This window comes from Nicotiana tabacum, chromosome 1 (genome assembly GCF_000715075.1).
Source record: "Nicotiana tabacum cultivar K326 chromosome 1, ASM71507v2, whole genome shotgun sequence".
NCBI classification, from domain to species: Eukaryota; Viridiplantae; Streptophyta; class Magnoliopsida; order Solanales; family Solanaceae; genus Nicotiana; species Nicotiana tabacum.
The window spans coordinates 106,519,028-106,535,474 of record NC_134080.1 but is presented as its reverse complement, the minus strand read 5'-3'; the positions used below and the strand labels follow the sequence as shown (position 1 = coordinate 106,535,474).

Here is a 16,447-nt window from a genome sequence, read left to right as displayed (position 1 = left end):
CATTTCAATACCAAAAAAGTTCTGAATAACAGCATCACAAAAATACGCTACTTCTTTGACACTGAATCAACTTATAACGATCATTTTTGAAATTTCACACATACTTGACACAACATTGATCGCGATTACACATATACAAAAACAAAAATGCATAAAAGAAAAAAAACTACCAGTTCGATCGTTCGATGCAGAGAAGATGACAGAGAAGATGAAGAAGGAGAAAGATTAACTGCATCTCGTTTGCATGCGAGGATGATACAGAAGGTGAGAACACACGAAACTTGCCCTGAAATATTCACTCTCAAATTTTCCCTCTTCTGAATGAATAAAACAAGGGTTTGGGAATATAAAAATTGAAGAAAGGGTAAAACTGTCTTTTTCCTATTAGTAGTGACTATTTTTGCTGAACATTATAATTAGTGGATAAAAATTAAAGACCCCCTTAATTAGTGGCTACTACACGCCATTTTTACTTACTATGCAAATCATATAAGCACGCAAGAGAGGAGCAAAATACAAAAAGGAAAAGGTCCAAAATTGCTCCTCTACTATGGTATGCTAGTCAACTTGTTGTACTTCCCGCGGTCATAAAAAATAAAGTATGAATGAAAATTTATTGTTTTTAAGTAATTTTTTTATCTAACTAAATTATTTCTCGCTTTCTCTAATTTTACACATGAAAGGGCTAAATCTTCTTTTCTTGATAAGAATAAAATTGGATAATATATTAGGATAATGGCTTGAATGAACATTTACTATTGACCTCGGTACCTCCTTGTGCTATTCAGGATATTTTGATGATATCCTACATCATGTCACAAAATTATACCATTACTATCTGTCTATTAAACAACTCAATTTTGAAAACAAAAGATCTATACAAATATATTATATATACTGAAATTTTAAATTCAATAGAACAAATAGTTCTTCCATCTGTTATAGTAAAAACTTTATTATATAATTTCAAGAGTAATAAATAATTCAACGCACGTTTTTATTTTATTTTTTATGTTTCTATAATATCTTTACATTATCCTTCAATTTCATTCTTTTTATTTACTTTTGTATTTGGAGTATTGTTAAGTTTCCAAAATAAGGTATTAAAAGAAAAGTGAGAGGGAATATAATCACTTCTACAATATTTAATTAAAGTTCAACACAAAGTTCAGTTATCTTTGTATTTCTATAGTTTCATAATTTTGTGATATTATATTAATTTCAAGATGCAAAATATGACCAATACAAAACAACCAAGACAAAACACACATAAATATATCATTTCTTGAAAATGAAAGGCAAAATGAAAGATTACTTACAAAAAAAGGACAAAACGAAAGACAATGGAGAAGAAACAGAAAGAGGAGGAGAAGTCATTAATTCTCACGCCACTCTAATTAGACCATTTTATTTTTTTTAATCTTTAATCAGGCTTATTCATTCTAGGAAAATTTAAAAAAATAACAATATTACACGGGAAGAACAGAAATAATGCCAAGCACATTATGGAAGAACAAAAGATTTATTTGATTCTAACATACTCAGATTTTGCAGGAAAAAAAATGTACAACACATTCTCAGTTATAAACAAAAATATTCTCATAGTTGACCCACCATGAGGAACCCACTGTCCCGATCACATATACCTTCATTCAAATTATAGACTGAAATTAAGAAATCAAGTACGTAAGACAACTGTAAATCCAAATGGCATATATAGATGTAATTTGTAAGTTATAAATACTCGAATCGTGCTAAACTGTTCCACAAATTTAACAAAAATGATTTTATAAAATACACGATCACAGACTGTGAGCCCAATTTTTTGAGAAGAAAGCAAGAGAATGTAATAAATACCTATGGATTATCGATTGCTTTGTCAGTACTATACCATACTCTGAAATAGTCCTGCAATAACATCCTTAAAAATTAAAATCCTCATATCAGACATACAGATAATTTTCAACCAGTTATCATGAAAAAGAGAAATCAGTTTCTTTTACACAAAAAGTTAAACATATATATTTTTTTAATACAATCCCCCTTTCATTGTATGTATAGGTATTGCTCTCAAAAGAATGTTGCCAAATGAGCCGAATTTAAGCTTTCAAGGATGGTAGAAGCAGCAAAAATAGTCCAATACTAAAGTAAGAATAACGGGAGTTGGTCAAGAGGATGCATAGGCTATCAAGGTTGCTTTGGAAAACTAAAAATCACCTTGTCACTCTTCTTTTTTTCCAGAGTGCTGTTGGTGCTCTTTCTTGTTTGTATACCTTTAAATACCATAAAATCTCTCGTCAAACATTCCAATCTTTTCCGTTTCCTATTTAAAAATAATCACTTCAGATTATAGAAGAAAAAGGTAATAGTGCACGAAATGATATTTTAAAAATGTCAATTTTGTTTCAATTCACAAAATCATTTTGGCATAAGCACACACCTGAATATAATCCTCAAAAAAATCAAAAAAGATGAAGCCTCCAACCATTTGATTGACAAAATGTATGCCGCAATATCTGAAATTCACAACTGATATATCTAATCTTTATTACTGTACAAAGATATACTTACTGAGCAAAAAACTATTTTCTCATCAAACTTTAGACCAAAAGCACCTTCTGCGTACTACAAATTTATTCCAAAGATAAAGAAAAACATCTTAATGCTCATCTTAAGTACCACGAAATTTCAGATTTGGCATCAAGCAAAAGTTTCCTTCAAGAAGAAGTTTTTACGACTAATAGTAATGCCATCTGAGTTGTGCAAATGCTTGAGTATACATTGTGCAAGGTTTATCATTACCAATCAAGTTACTGATACCTTCATAGAAAAAATAAACCAGGTACAGTTACCTTTTCCTTAATTCATATTCTCTCTAGATATTATATCCTCCTTCACCCATGTTTTTTTATTTGCATTATACGTTATATAGTTAGATTTAAACACTTATCAACTAATATAACATTTTCATTGTAAAATTACTCAATATTGTGGCATGAAGAGTAAGCAAGTCATTAAGCTCAAAAGTATACCTCAACTGTATTAATTTCTAGCAAGGACGCCACTTGTTTGGCTAAAGCAAGTAACGGAGCTGTTAAACATGTACCTCCAATGGATCTGACTGTTCGTCTATACCTTTTTGACTCAATTCATTTTGAACGGCATAGTCTCCACTCTGTTCTGTGTGACCAACATTTGTTTAGTTCAATATCCTATTAAAAGAAGAATACATCATCAGATGCCCAAGGCAATCACTTTGGTAAAAAAAGGAAATGAACTCCTAATAAGGAAAACAGTCTGATGCGTATTCGAGTGTTCTGAAAAAACAGTTCAACATCAAAAGGAATTTGGTACTCAAGAATTGATATGACCCGGATTTCCCACCATCGGGAGTCGTGATGGCGTCTACTCGTGAAAGCTAGGCAAGCCTTGTATTTAGATTCACTAACTCTTTTATTTAGTCCTTTTTAACAATTTAAGTCAACATGCGATCAACAGTGAAATATTAGCAATAATTAAAGGCATGCGGAAGACGTAATTCTGATAACTTAGCCAAAAACAAGTACGACAATACCAAGTACATCTCTATCCGAAACCGGTATCACAATATCACGGACCTTCTACGAATACTACATACAAATGTCTGGAAAGAAAGGTACAATCTGTCTCTAAAGTAAATGAAAACAGAATATAAAGATAGAAGAGAACATCGGGCCTGCGGACGCCTGCAGGACTACCTCGGGATCTCTGACTGGACTGAAGGCAGCCACCCAAAGCTATGGTCCAAAAGCTGCTGCTCTGGGATCTGCACACAGTGTAGAGTGTAGTATCAGCACAACCGACTTCATGTGCTGGTAAGTGCAGCCTAACCCCGGCGAAGCAGTGACGAGGCTAGGACCAGACTACCAAATAAACCTGTACAGTTATATAATATGTAGCGGAAAAATAAAATAGAAATAAATAAGTAAAGATGGGAGGGGGAACATGCTGCGGGGGAATATCATTACCAACAGTAATTTAAGAGAAAGACATAAGGACAATTTAGAATTTACGGCAAAACAATAAGGAACTCGTAACCAATCTATAAACATTTTGTATTATATATTGTTGCGGCGCGCAACCCAATAGCAAAACATAATAACACTGTTGCGGCGTGCAACCCGATCCATATCATTTATCCCTGTTGCGGCGTGCAACCCGATCCAATTATATTATTGTTGCGGCGTGCAACCCGATCCAATTATATCATTGTTGCGGCGTGCAACCCGATCCACACATATACAATTCAACACCAAATCACAAAGAGAGTCCCGACAAGGGATCAATAAAGAAATAACACTATTCCGGCAAGGGAATCGATAGTAAAAATAAAAACGTCCCGGCAAGGGAAAAACCAGCTATAACCAGACTTATTTCGACATCTAACTTCCTCAACTAGCACCAATATTCGATCATAAGTAATTTCCACGAGAATAATCATAATCCGTGCTCAACACAGAGAATCAACAACTTAGACATTCGTAGCATTTATTAAGAACACAACAATTTCACTTTAAGACTCACGGTCATGCTTGACACCAACGTATAGATACTCGTTACCATGCCTATACGTGGTACTCAACAAGTAACACGTAGCAAATATGACACAACTCCTAATCCCTCTAGCTAAGGTTAGACCAAACACTTACCTCGAACTTCCACGACTAACTCAAGCCTCAAACACCGCTTTTCCTTTTGAATTTGGCTCCAAATCAATTGTATCTAGATATAGTCGACATAATAACATCAATAAACGCTAAACAATCCAATTCCAATGCTTAATTATAGATTTCCTATCATTCTTCCCAAAAAGTCAAAAATCGACCTCGGGCCCGCATAGTCAAAATACGAGGTTCAGACCTAAACCCAATCACCCATTCACCCACGAGCCCGAATATGTAATTAGTTCCAAAATCTGACCCCAAAACGAGGTCTAAATCCCAATTATGCAAAAAGCCCTAACTCTACCCAAATCCCTAATTTTCTACCCTTAAGAACATGATTTTAGGCCTAAAAATCTAATGGCTGTTAATGGAAATTGAAGAAAATGAGTCTACGATTACCTACCTATGGATTTGTGGTGAAGTTCTCTTTCAAAAATCGCCCAATTTGGAGTTTGGAAGAAGAAGTTATGAAATTTTGGTGAAATCCCGTATGTTCTGTTACTGTTTAAAAATCACTGGGTAGGTCTTCATCGCGTTCGCGATAGGCCTGTCGCGTTGTTAGGCCTAGATGACGTTCGCGTTCGTGTTCTACGGCTCGCGTTCGCGGAGCTTCAACTCCTAGAGCCTTCGTGTTCGCGGTCAGAAGGCCGCGTTCGCGTAGAACAATTGTGAAACCCCTCCCCTAGGCCTTTAACCTGGACGCGTTCGCGAAGGGTACTCCCCCCACAGCCTCGCGTTCGCGTTCCAAGCTCCGCGTTCGTGAAGAGAAACTAGCACCTGAGAAAATTGCCTTACGCGTTCGCGAGTGGAATAACGCGAAGAACAAAACCTCTGTGCACTGAGACAGCAAAAACTTGCAATTTTTTCTAAGTTCGAAACCTTCCGAAACTCACCCGAGCCCTCGGGGCTCCAAACCAAACATGCATACTAACTCAAAAATATCATATGAACTTATCCGTGCGATCAACTCGCCAAAATAACCTCTTAAACAACGAATTTAGCATAGAAATCTAAGAAAAATCTCCAAACTTTCAAAGTATCAATTTTCACAACTACGGGTCCGAGTCACCTCAAACGACTTCCATTTCTTACCAAATTTCACAAACTCATTTTAGATCACATATAAGACCTGTACCGGGTTCCAAAACCAAAATACGGGCCCGATACCATCAAGTTTTAAGCACGTTTTATTTCCAAAAACTCATAAATATTCCAGAAAATAATTTTCTTTAAAAATTTATTTCTCGGCTTGGGACCTCGAAATTTGATTTCGGGCATACGCCCAAGTCCCGTATTTTCCTACAGACCCTCCGAGACCGTCAAATAATGGGTCCGGGTCCGTTTACCTAAAATATTGGCCGAAGTCAACTTAAATTCATTTTAAAGTTAAAATTCATCATTTTTCACAGATTTTCACATAATGGCTTTTCGGCTACGCGGCCGGACTGCGCATGCAAATCGAGGTAATGCTGAAAGAGGTTTTTAAAGCCTCGGGATGCAGATTTTTTTTTTAAAACAAGTGATGATCTTTTGGGTCATCACATTCTCCACCTCTAAAACAACCGTTCGTCCTCGAACGGACATAAGAAGGAAGTACCTAAGTCGGCAAAAAGATAGGGATAACGGTGCCGCATATCAAACTCGGACTCCCAGGTCGATGCCTCAGCAAGCTGACCTCTCCACTGAACACGAACAAAAGGAAAGCTCTTCCATCTCAACTGACGAATCTGCCGGTCTAGAATAGCTACCGGCTCCTCATCATAAGACAAGTCCTTGTCCAACTAGACAATGCTGAAATCTAACACGTGGGATGGATCGCCGTGATACTTCAAGCATGGACACATGAAACACTAGATGCACGACTGATAAGCTCGGCGACAACGCAAGTCTGTAAGCCACCTCTCCCACTCGATCAAGAATCTCAAACGGGCCAATGAACCTAGGGCTAAGCTTTCCCTTCTTTCTAAATCTCATCACGCCCTTCATAGGCGACACCTGAAGCAATACTCGCTCACCGACCATGAATGCCAAATCTCGAACCTTACGGCCGGCATAACTCTTTTGCCTGGACTGAGCTGTACGAAGCCTATCCTGAATAATCCTGACCTTATCCAAGGCATCCTAAACCAGATCTGTACCCAACAACCGAGCTTCCCTCAGCTCAAACCATCCCATCGACGACCGACACTGCCTACCATACAAAGCCTCATAAGGAGCCATCTAGATACTGGACTGGTAGCTGTTGTTGTAGGCAAACTCTGCTAAATGCAAAAACAGATCCCACGAGCCTCCAAAGTCAATGACATAAGCTCGGAGCATATCCTCCAAAATCTGAATAGTCCGCTCGGACTGCCCGTCCGTCTGAGGATGAAACGATGTGCTCAACTCAACCCCTGTGCCCAACTCTCGCTGAACTGCTCTGCAAAAATGTGAGGTAAACTGCGTACCTCGAACCGAAATAATAGACACGGGCACACCATGAAGACGAACAATCTCCCGGATATAGATCTCAACTAATCTCTCGAAATAATAAGAGACTGCTACAGGAATGAAATGTGCTGATTTGGTCAGCCTATCAACAATAACCCACACTGCATCGAACTTCCTCTGAGTCCATGAGAGTCCAACAACGAAGTCCATAGTAATACGCTCCCACTTCCACTCAGGAATCTCAATCTTCTGGAACAACCCACCGGTCCTCTGATGCCCGTACTTAACCTGCAGATAGTTCAAACACCGAGCCATATGAGCAACAATGTCCTTCTTCATTCTCCGCCACCAATAATGTTGCCGCAAATCCTGATACATCTTGGCGGTGCCCGGATGAATAGAGTACCGGAAACTATGGGCCTCCTCTAAAATCAACTCTCGGAGTCCATCAACATTAGGCATACAAACTCAAACTTGCAATCTCAGAACTCCATCATCTCCTAAGGTAACCTGCTTGGCACCTCCATGCTGCACTGTGTCTCTAAGGACACACAAATGAGGATCATCATACTGCTGATCTCAGATACGCTCCAATAATGAAGAACGAGCGACTATGCAAGCTAACACGCGGTTGGGCTTAGAAACATCCAACCTCACAAATTGATTGGCCAAAGCCTGAACACCAAAAGCAAGCAGCCTCTCACTGACCGGAATATAAGCAAGACTACCCATACTGGCTAACTTCCTACTAAAAGCATCGGCAACCACATTGGCCTTTCCCAGATAATTAAGATGGTGATATCATAGTCTTTCAACAGCTCCAACCACCTTCTATGCCTCAAATTTAGCTCCTTTTACTTGAACAAGTACTGCAGACTCTTGTGATCCGTGAACACCTTACTTGCCATGCCATATAGATAATGCCTCCAAATCTTCAACGCGTGAACAATGGCTGCCAACTCCAAATCATGGAATGGATAGTTCTTCTCATGAATCTTCAACTTCCGCGAAGTATAGGCAATGACCTTGCCATCCTGCATCAACACCGCACCAAGTCCAATACGAGATGCATCACAATAAATTGTATATGGCCCTGAACCTGTGGGCAAAACCAACACTGGTGCCATAGTCAAAGCTGTCTTGAGCTTTTAAAAGCTCGCCTCACACTCGTCTGACCACCTGAACTGGGCACCCTTCTAGGTCAACCTGGTCATCGGGGCTGCAATAGACGAAAACCTCTCCACAAACCGACGATAATAGCCTGCCAACCCCAAGAAACTGCGGATCTCTATAGCTGATACTGGTCTAGGCCAGTTCTTGACTGCCTCAATCTTCTTTGGATCAACCTGAATACGCTCTGCTGATACCACATGACCCAAGAATACACCTGAACTTAACCAGAACTCACACTTCGAAAACTTGGCATACAACTTACTATCCCTCAAAGTCTGAAGAACTACTCTAAGATGCTGCTTGTGCACTTCCCAACTACGGGAATAGATCAAAATATCATCAATGAAGACTATCACGAACGAATCCAAGTAAGGCCTGAACATTCGGTTCATCAAATCCATAAAAGTTGTTGGGTCATTTGTCAACCCGAATGACATCACCAAGAACTCATAATGCCCTTACCGAGTGCGAAAAACTATCTTAGGGACATCGAATGCCCTAATACTCAACCGATGCAGATCTCAAGTCAATCTTCCAAAATATTTTGGCACTTGAAGCTGATCAATCAAATCATCAATGCTCGGCAACAGATACTTATTCTTGATTGTAACCTTGTTCAATTGCCGATAATCAATACACATTCTCATCAATCCGTCCTTCTTCTTAACAAACAACACCGGCGCACCCTAAGGCAAAACACTAGGTCTGATGAAACCTTTTTCTAGCAAGTCTTGCAACTGCTCCTTCAACTCTTTCAACTCAGGCGGGGCCATACAATATGGTAGGATAGAGATGGGCTGAGTGCCCAGAGCCAAATCAATGCAGAAGTCAATATCTCTGTCGGGTGGCATACCCGGCAGGTTTGAAGGAAATACCTCAGGGAACTCACGAACAATAGGCACAGAATCAATAGAAGGAACCTCAACACTAGAATCACAAACATATGCCAAATAGGTCGAACACCCCCTATCGACCATACGCCGAGCCTTCACATAAGAGATAACACTACGGGTAGAATGACCAGGATTCCCTCTCCACTCTAAACGAGGTAAACTCGGCAAGGCTAAGGTCACAGTCTTGGCATGATAGTCAAAGATAGCGTAATAAGGTGATAACTAATCCATCCCCAATATAACATCAAAATTAACCATGTCCAGAATTAACAAATCTACACGAGTCTCAAGACCCCCAATCACAACTATACAAGAATAATGGACTCGATTTACCACAATAAAATCACCCACCGGTGTAGACACATATACAGGGGCACTCAAAGAATCACTTGGCATGACCAGGTACGGTGCAAAATAAGATTACACATAGGAGTATGTAGACCCTGGATCAAATAGGACTGAAGCATCTCTACTACAAACCAGAACAATACCTGTGATAACTGCATCGAAAGCCTCAACCTCAGGCCTGGCTGGAAGAGCATAATATCGGGGCTGGGCCCTACCACCCTGAACTACATCTCTGGGACGGCCTGCTGCTGGCTGGCCTCCACCTCTAGCTGCCTGACCTCTACCTCTAATACCTCTACCTCTACCTCTAGCACCTCTACCCCCACCCCTAGCTGGTGGAATGGGCAGTGGAACACTTGGTGCCTGAACTATAGCACGGGAACCCTGCTGCTGCGACTGAATACCCACCAATCTCGGACAAGCCCTCCGGATATGACCATACTCACCACACTCAAAGCATCCACCTGAGTGCGGCGACTGAGGAAACTGAGACTGACCCTGGCGACCTGAATGACCACCCCGAAAACTGTGGAGCAGCGGTGCACTGATAGGAGCTGGTGGTGCACTGTATGGCTACTGATCAGAATACTGCATGTGAGAACCACGACCACCTAAAGCGCCGTGAGAAACCTGAAGTGTTGACTGAAAAGGCCTAGGAGGATGGCCTCTACTATACGAATCCCTGCCTCCAGACGAGGTACTACTGAATCTGCCCGAATGACGAGGCCTCTTATCAGACCCCTGATCACCCCCTGTGACAGAACCATCTCAACCCTCCTGACGCATTGGCCGCCTCTTGAAAAGAAATCTCACTCCCTGTCTCCTTAGCCATCTAAAGTCGAATCGGCTGAATAAGTCCATCAATGAACCTCCTCACCCTCTCTCTCTCTCTCTCTCTCTCTCTCTCTCTCTCTCTCGGTGGGGAGTATGATAAGAGCAAGACGGGCCAAGTCGATGAATTTGGTCTCATACTGAGTAACGGTCATAGAACCCTGCTGGAGACGCTCAAACTGCCTCCGATAGGCCTCTCTCTGAGTGATGGGAAGAAACTTCTCAAAAAATAGCTAAGTAAACTGCCCCCAAGTCAAGGCTGGCGATCTAGCTGGTCTAGCCAAACAATAATCTCTCCACCAAGTCTTGACGGATCCAGACAAGCGAAAAGTAGCAAAGTCGACCCCATTGGTCTCCACCATCCCCATGTTCCTGAGAACCTCATGACAGTTGTCTAGATAATCCTGGGGATCCTCTGAAGATGCACCGCTGAAAGTAGTAGTGAAGAGCTTGGTGAACCTGTCCAATCTCCACAAGGTATCGACAGACATAGCTGCTCCATCACCAGTCTGAGCTACCACACCCGATTGAACTGCTCCAACTGGCTGAGCTGCTGGAGTCTGAAACTAGGGAGCCATCTACTCCGGAGTGCGAGTAGCAGGAGTCTGAGCTCCTCCTCCAGCTTGAGAGACGGCTGGTGCTACAGGAAGCAAGTCTGCCTGGATGACACTCTCCATAAGGCCCACTAGACGGACCAGAGCATCCTAGAGTACTGGGGTAGCAATAAACCCCTCTAGGACATGAGCTAGGCCCACCAGAATTGTCTGGGTCGGAACCTCATCATCAAAGTCAACCTAAGGCTCCGCCGCTGATGCTGCTGCTCTGGGCTGAGCTCTGCCCCTACCTCGGCCTCTAGCACGGCCTCGGCCTCGCCCTCTACCCCTCGTGAGAGTTGCTGCTGGGGGCTTGGGCTGCTGATCGGTGGATGAGGAAGCGCGTGTTCTCGCCATCTGCGAAAGAACAGAGTAGAAATTCAATTAGCATTGAGAAATCAAACTGTACGACAGGAAAGAATAAATGTGAAGTTTTTCCTAACTTTATAGACTCTGGGGATAAATACAGACGTCTCCGTACCGATCCCTCAAACTCTAAGCTTGTCCGTGAATTGTGAGACCTATGTAACCTAGAGCTCTGATATCAACTTGTCACGACCCGAATTTCCTATACTTGGGATTCGTGATGACGCATACTCGTGAAAGCTAGGCAAGTCGCGTACTTAGATTCACTAACTCATTTATTTGGCCCTTTTTAACAATTTAAGTCAACATGTGATCAATAGTGAAATATTAGCAATAATTAAAGATATGCGAAAGACGTAATTCTGATAACTTAGCCAAAAATAAGTACGAGAATACCAAGTACATCTCTACCCGGAACCGGTGTCACAATATCACGAACCTTCTACGAATACTACATACAAATGTCTGGAAAGAAAGGTACAATCTGTCTCTGAAGTAAATGAAAATAGAATATAAAGATAGAAGAGAACGTCGGATCTACGGACGCCTGGTAAGTGTCTGGCCTAACCCCGGTGAAGTAATGACGAGGCTAGGACCATACTACCAAATAAACCTGTGCACTTATATAATATATAGCGGAAAAGTAAAACAGAAATAAACAAGTAAAGATATGAGGGGGAACATGATGCGGGGGAATATAATACCAACAGTAATTTAAGAGAAAGGCATAAGAACAATTTAGAATTTACGGCAAAACAATAAAGAACTCATAACCAATCTATAAACACTTTGTATTATCTATTGTTGCGGCGTACAACCCGATCCCAAAATATAATAACACTGTTGCGGCGTGCAACCCGATCCATATCATTTATCCCTATTGTGGCGTGCAACCCGATCCAATTATATTATTGTTGCGGTGTGCAACCCGATCCAATTATATCATTGTTGCGACATGCAACCCGATCCAGTTATATTATTGTTGCGACGTGCAATCCGATACAATTATATCATTGTTGCGGCGTGCAACCCGATCCACACATATACAATTCAACACCAAATCACAAAGAGAGTCACAACAAGGGATCAATAAAGAAACAACACTATTCCGACAAGAGAATCGATAGTAAAAGTAAAATCGTCCCGGCAAGGAAAAAACCAGCTATAACCAGACTTATTTCGACATCTAACTTCCTCAACTAGCACCAATATTCGATCATAAGTAATTTCCACGAGAATAATCATAATCCTTGCTCAACACAGAGAATCAACAACTTAGGCATTCGTAGCATTTATTAAGAACACAACAATTTCACTTTAAGTCTCACGGTAATGCTTGACACCAACGTATTGATACTCATCACCATGCCTATACATCGTACTCAACAAGTAACACGTAGCAAATAGGACACAACTCCTAATCGTTCAAGCTAAGGTTAGACCAAACACTTACCTCGAACTTCCACAGCTAACTCAAGCCTCAAACACCGCTTTTCCTTTTGAATTTGGCTCCAAATCAATTGTATCTAGACATAATCGACTTAATAACATCAATAAACGCTAAACAATCCAATTCCAATGCTTAATTAAAGATTTTCTCTCATTCTTCCCAAAAAGTCAAAAATCGACCCCGGGCCCGCATGGTCAACATACGAGGTTCGGACCAAAACCCGATCACCCATTCACCCACGAACCCGAATATGTAATTAGTTTCAAAATCCGACCCCAAAATGAGGTCTAAATCCCAATTATGCAAAAGCCCTAACTCTCTTTCAAAAATCGCCCAATTTGGAGTTTGGAAGAAGAAGTTATGAAATTTTTGTGAAATCCCGTATGTTCTGTTACTGTTTAAAAATCATTGGGCATGCCTTCATCGCGTTCGCGATAGGCCTGTCGCGTTTGCGATGGGTCAGGCCTAGCTGACCTTCGCGTTCGAGTTCGACGGCTCGCGTTCGCGGAGCTTCAACTCCTAGAGCCTTCGCGTTCGCGGTCGGAAGGCCGCGTTCGCACAGAACAATTGTGAAACCCCTCCCCCAGGCCTTTAACCTTTTGCGTTCGCGAGTGCCTGGACGCGTTCGCGAAGGGTACTCCCCCCACAGCCTCGCGTTCGCTTCCCAAGCTCCGCGCTCGCGAAGAGCAAACTGGCACCTGCGGAAATTGCCTTACTCGTTCCCGAGTGGAACTACGCGAACGCGAAGAACAAAACCTCTGTGCACTAAGAGAGCAAAAACCTGCAATTTTTCCTAAGTTCGAAACCTTCCGAAACCCATCCGAAACTCACCCAAGCCCTCGAGGCTCCAAACCAAACATGCATACTAACTCAAAAACATCATATGAACTTATCCATGCGATCAAATCGCCAAAATAACCTCTTAAACAATGAATTTAGCATAGAAATCTAAGAAAAATCTCCAAACTTTCAAAGTATCAATTTTCACAACTACGGGTCCGAATCACCTCAAACGACTTCTGTCACATGTTTGATTGTTTCATAATCTCTCTCAAGGCGTGGCGTGTTTGAAGCATTCATGAAGCTTCTCTATCCCCATCCGAGAAAATAGTTAAAATATTAAAATTTAAATTTAATAAAAGAAAATAATGTCAAACATCTTGTCATTTTAATGAATTTTAATATCCTATATAATTTTTATTGATAAAACAAATGTTAAATGTGAAATAACTCAATTAAATTAGTAAATGTGAACTGTTTATGATTGTAATGAATGATAACAGTTATAGGGAAGGTCAAAAGTTTGGTCCTTTTAACAATTCTAATGAATTTAATTTTTCGAGCACCCAAACCTACTGCAACCTTGTCCAAGTAAATTTGAGGTCACCTATGTTAAACCGAAAACGACCAACACTTAAGGAGAAAACAAAATAGCAAGAAAGCGCATAATTAAAAGGAAAAGAAAAACTATGACAAGTCCAGCTATAACAATAAATCAGTCTAACCACATGAAAACCTCTCCTTTGGAATAAGATGATTGATTGAATTTTCAACTAAACCTCAGAAGATTGACCAACACTTCAATCAACTCTGCCCTATTTGTATATATTTCACAAGTTCTAATTTCAATATCTAGAGAATTCGTGACATCCTTTAATTGTTCCAAAAGAAAATAGCAATAAAATTGAGTAAAAAGAGCTAAGAAATTTAAAAATCGAAGAGAAGGGACCTGCAAAGTCGTGAACTGCTCCATGAATTTTCTGAGGAGCAGAAAGTCTCATGTTATTGAAGCCTTCAAGCAATCACTGATTTTCGACTTCGAACCGGTGTCTGAAGTCCACCACCAGTGGCTCCGATTAGCCGTTGTCTTATATTTTGGGGATAGCACAGTTATAAAGGATGCCACAAAATCTTGTCTCGCTAACATTTTTTTTCCGACAGCGCACAAAGAAAAAAGACTAAACTTGCTATGGTGTATTATGAGAAAGAAGAGGAACAGAGAAGGCGTCATTAAGATGAATAGTATAGGAAGGTTTAATGAGAAGGGGTAATGATGGAGCGTGACTTTTGAGTCTTAACCGTTTGGTAAAAATTATTTTGAACAAAGAGGAAAGACACAAAATAATAGAGAAAAGGTTAAAAAACTGTGGAAAAAGATAAGTTGAAATACTTGCTTAGGAGAGTGCCACGTCAACCGGCCTATGTCCCTCAATTGAATATATATAGAAATTGTTTACTTGTGCCACCCCTTATACTTTTCGTCCAAATCTATCCCCATCGTTAACAAAATTTGCATAATTGCCCTAACCCTAACGTTTTGACACTGTAGCACTCGGGCCCTCAAATAAATTCCCATGTCAGGATTGGAAGTAATTTAATCTTTAAAGAAATTATGTTTCTTTATCCAAATTAGATAAAGATAAAAAAACAAAATAAAAAGGAAAAAATCCCTTACCCTACCTGCCTGTAACCTCTCCTCACGATAAACCCAGTTCACCGGCTCTAACCTCTCCTCATGAATTAGTCTGAGTTTTTTTCTCTTTTTGTTCTTTTTCTTGTTGTATGGTTCGTATTTACTTTACCACCATTGAAGTCCTTCTGTTGATGAGAGTTTTCCGATGAGGGGTAGCGGTCGACGGAGTGGGTTTTCTTTTTCTTCTCCAGTTCTCCTCTGTTTCCGGCATTATCATCTTGATTGATTGAATTTTGCAACTTTGATTTCTATAACAAACTCAGATCTTTTTGTTATTATCATATCTATAAGAATGGGGTTTCACATCAATTTTGATTGATGTTGTTCCCAGCAAAAAGTACAAGATCGTAAAAGTAGGATTAGATAACACCGGAAACCTCTATTACCACCCATCATAGTACCATACAACCACCAGCTTCTATCCCACCAGTACTTCCATGTCCTCTAACTCACCTTCATGATTTTAGACAACCAAGTTTCTCTTGAGTTCTGAATTTTTAGGGAAGAAAAGTAAAAGAAATGAAGATTATTGTCTCCCATCATCGTATCTTTTCGACAAGCTCGCCGGAAAGGAAGAAGACTAATATGACTTGTGTCCTTTGGGATTTATCATAGCACTCCTGAAATTTTCAGCCCATTCAGAAAATCTATATCACTCTCGTTCTAATTTTATTATTAGGAATTTAAATAATCCTTGATGGGTTTCAAAAGCTTTCAGCTTGCGGTGGCAGTGGCTATGGCGTTAGAGAAGTAGAAGAAATGATGTTGAAAAAAGAAGAAAGAGAAAAGCAAAAGAAAAAAGGAAAATTTTCCCTAGTACTATGGTGAATTTTCTAATTTAATAAATGCAATAACTAAGATATTATTAAAAGTGGTAAAATGTACTCTACCTTGGCATTTTATTTGGTGGGACCTGCTGACTTGATTGCTGACATGGACAAAATATTAGAGGGGTCAGCTGCCACAATGGATGGACGTTAGGGTTAGGGGAAATTATGCAAACTTTATTAACGGTATGGATAGATTTGGACGAAAATTATAACGGGTGGCAGAAGTAAACAATATATCATAGTAGAGAGACAATTGTGGACCTTTTCTCACACAACAATCTCCAATAAAATACTTTGAAGATCCATGTAGAATCAAAATTTCTTCTTTCACGGCAACAAAATTCTTCAATCTATTAT

General features: G+C 40.2%; 1 long non-coding RNA gene across 4 annotated transcripts; it reads right to left on the bottom strand.

Moving 5' to 3' along the window:
• Positions 1–1,478: 1,478 nt before the first annotated feature.
• LOC107776616 (uncharacterized) lies at positions 1,479–16,060 on the bottom strand. Of its 4 annotated transcripts, none has more exons than XR_012709257.1 (6): positions 14,517–16,060; positions 9,691–11,328; positions 3,738–3,805; positions 2,218–3,212; positions 1,858–1,908; positions 1,479–1,664 (listed from the first exon to the last, which is right to left on the bottom strand). It is a non-coding gene; the product is annotated as an uncharacterized LOC107776616 (long non-coding RNA). The 4 variants fall into 4 exon arrangements; XR_012709256.1 differs by having other exon boundaries at positions 1,479–1,908; positions 2,218–2,323; positions 2,441–3,212; positions 14,517–16,059; XR_012709254.1 differs by having other exon boundaries at positions 1,479–1,908; positions 14,517–16,059.
• Positions 16,061–16,447: the final 387 nt, after the last annotated feature.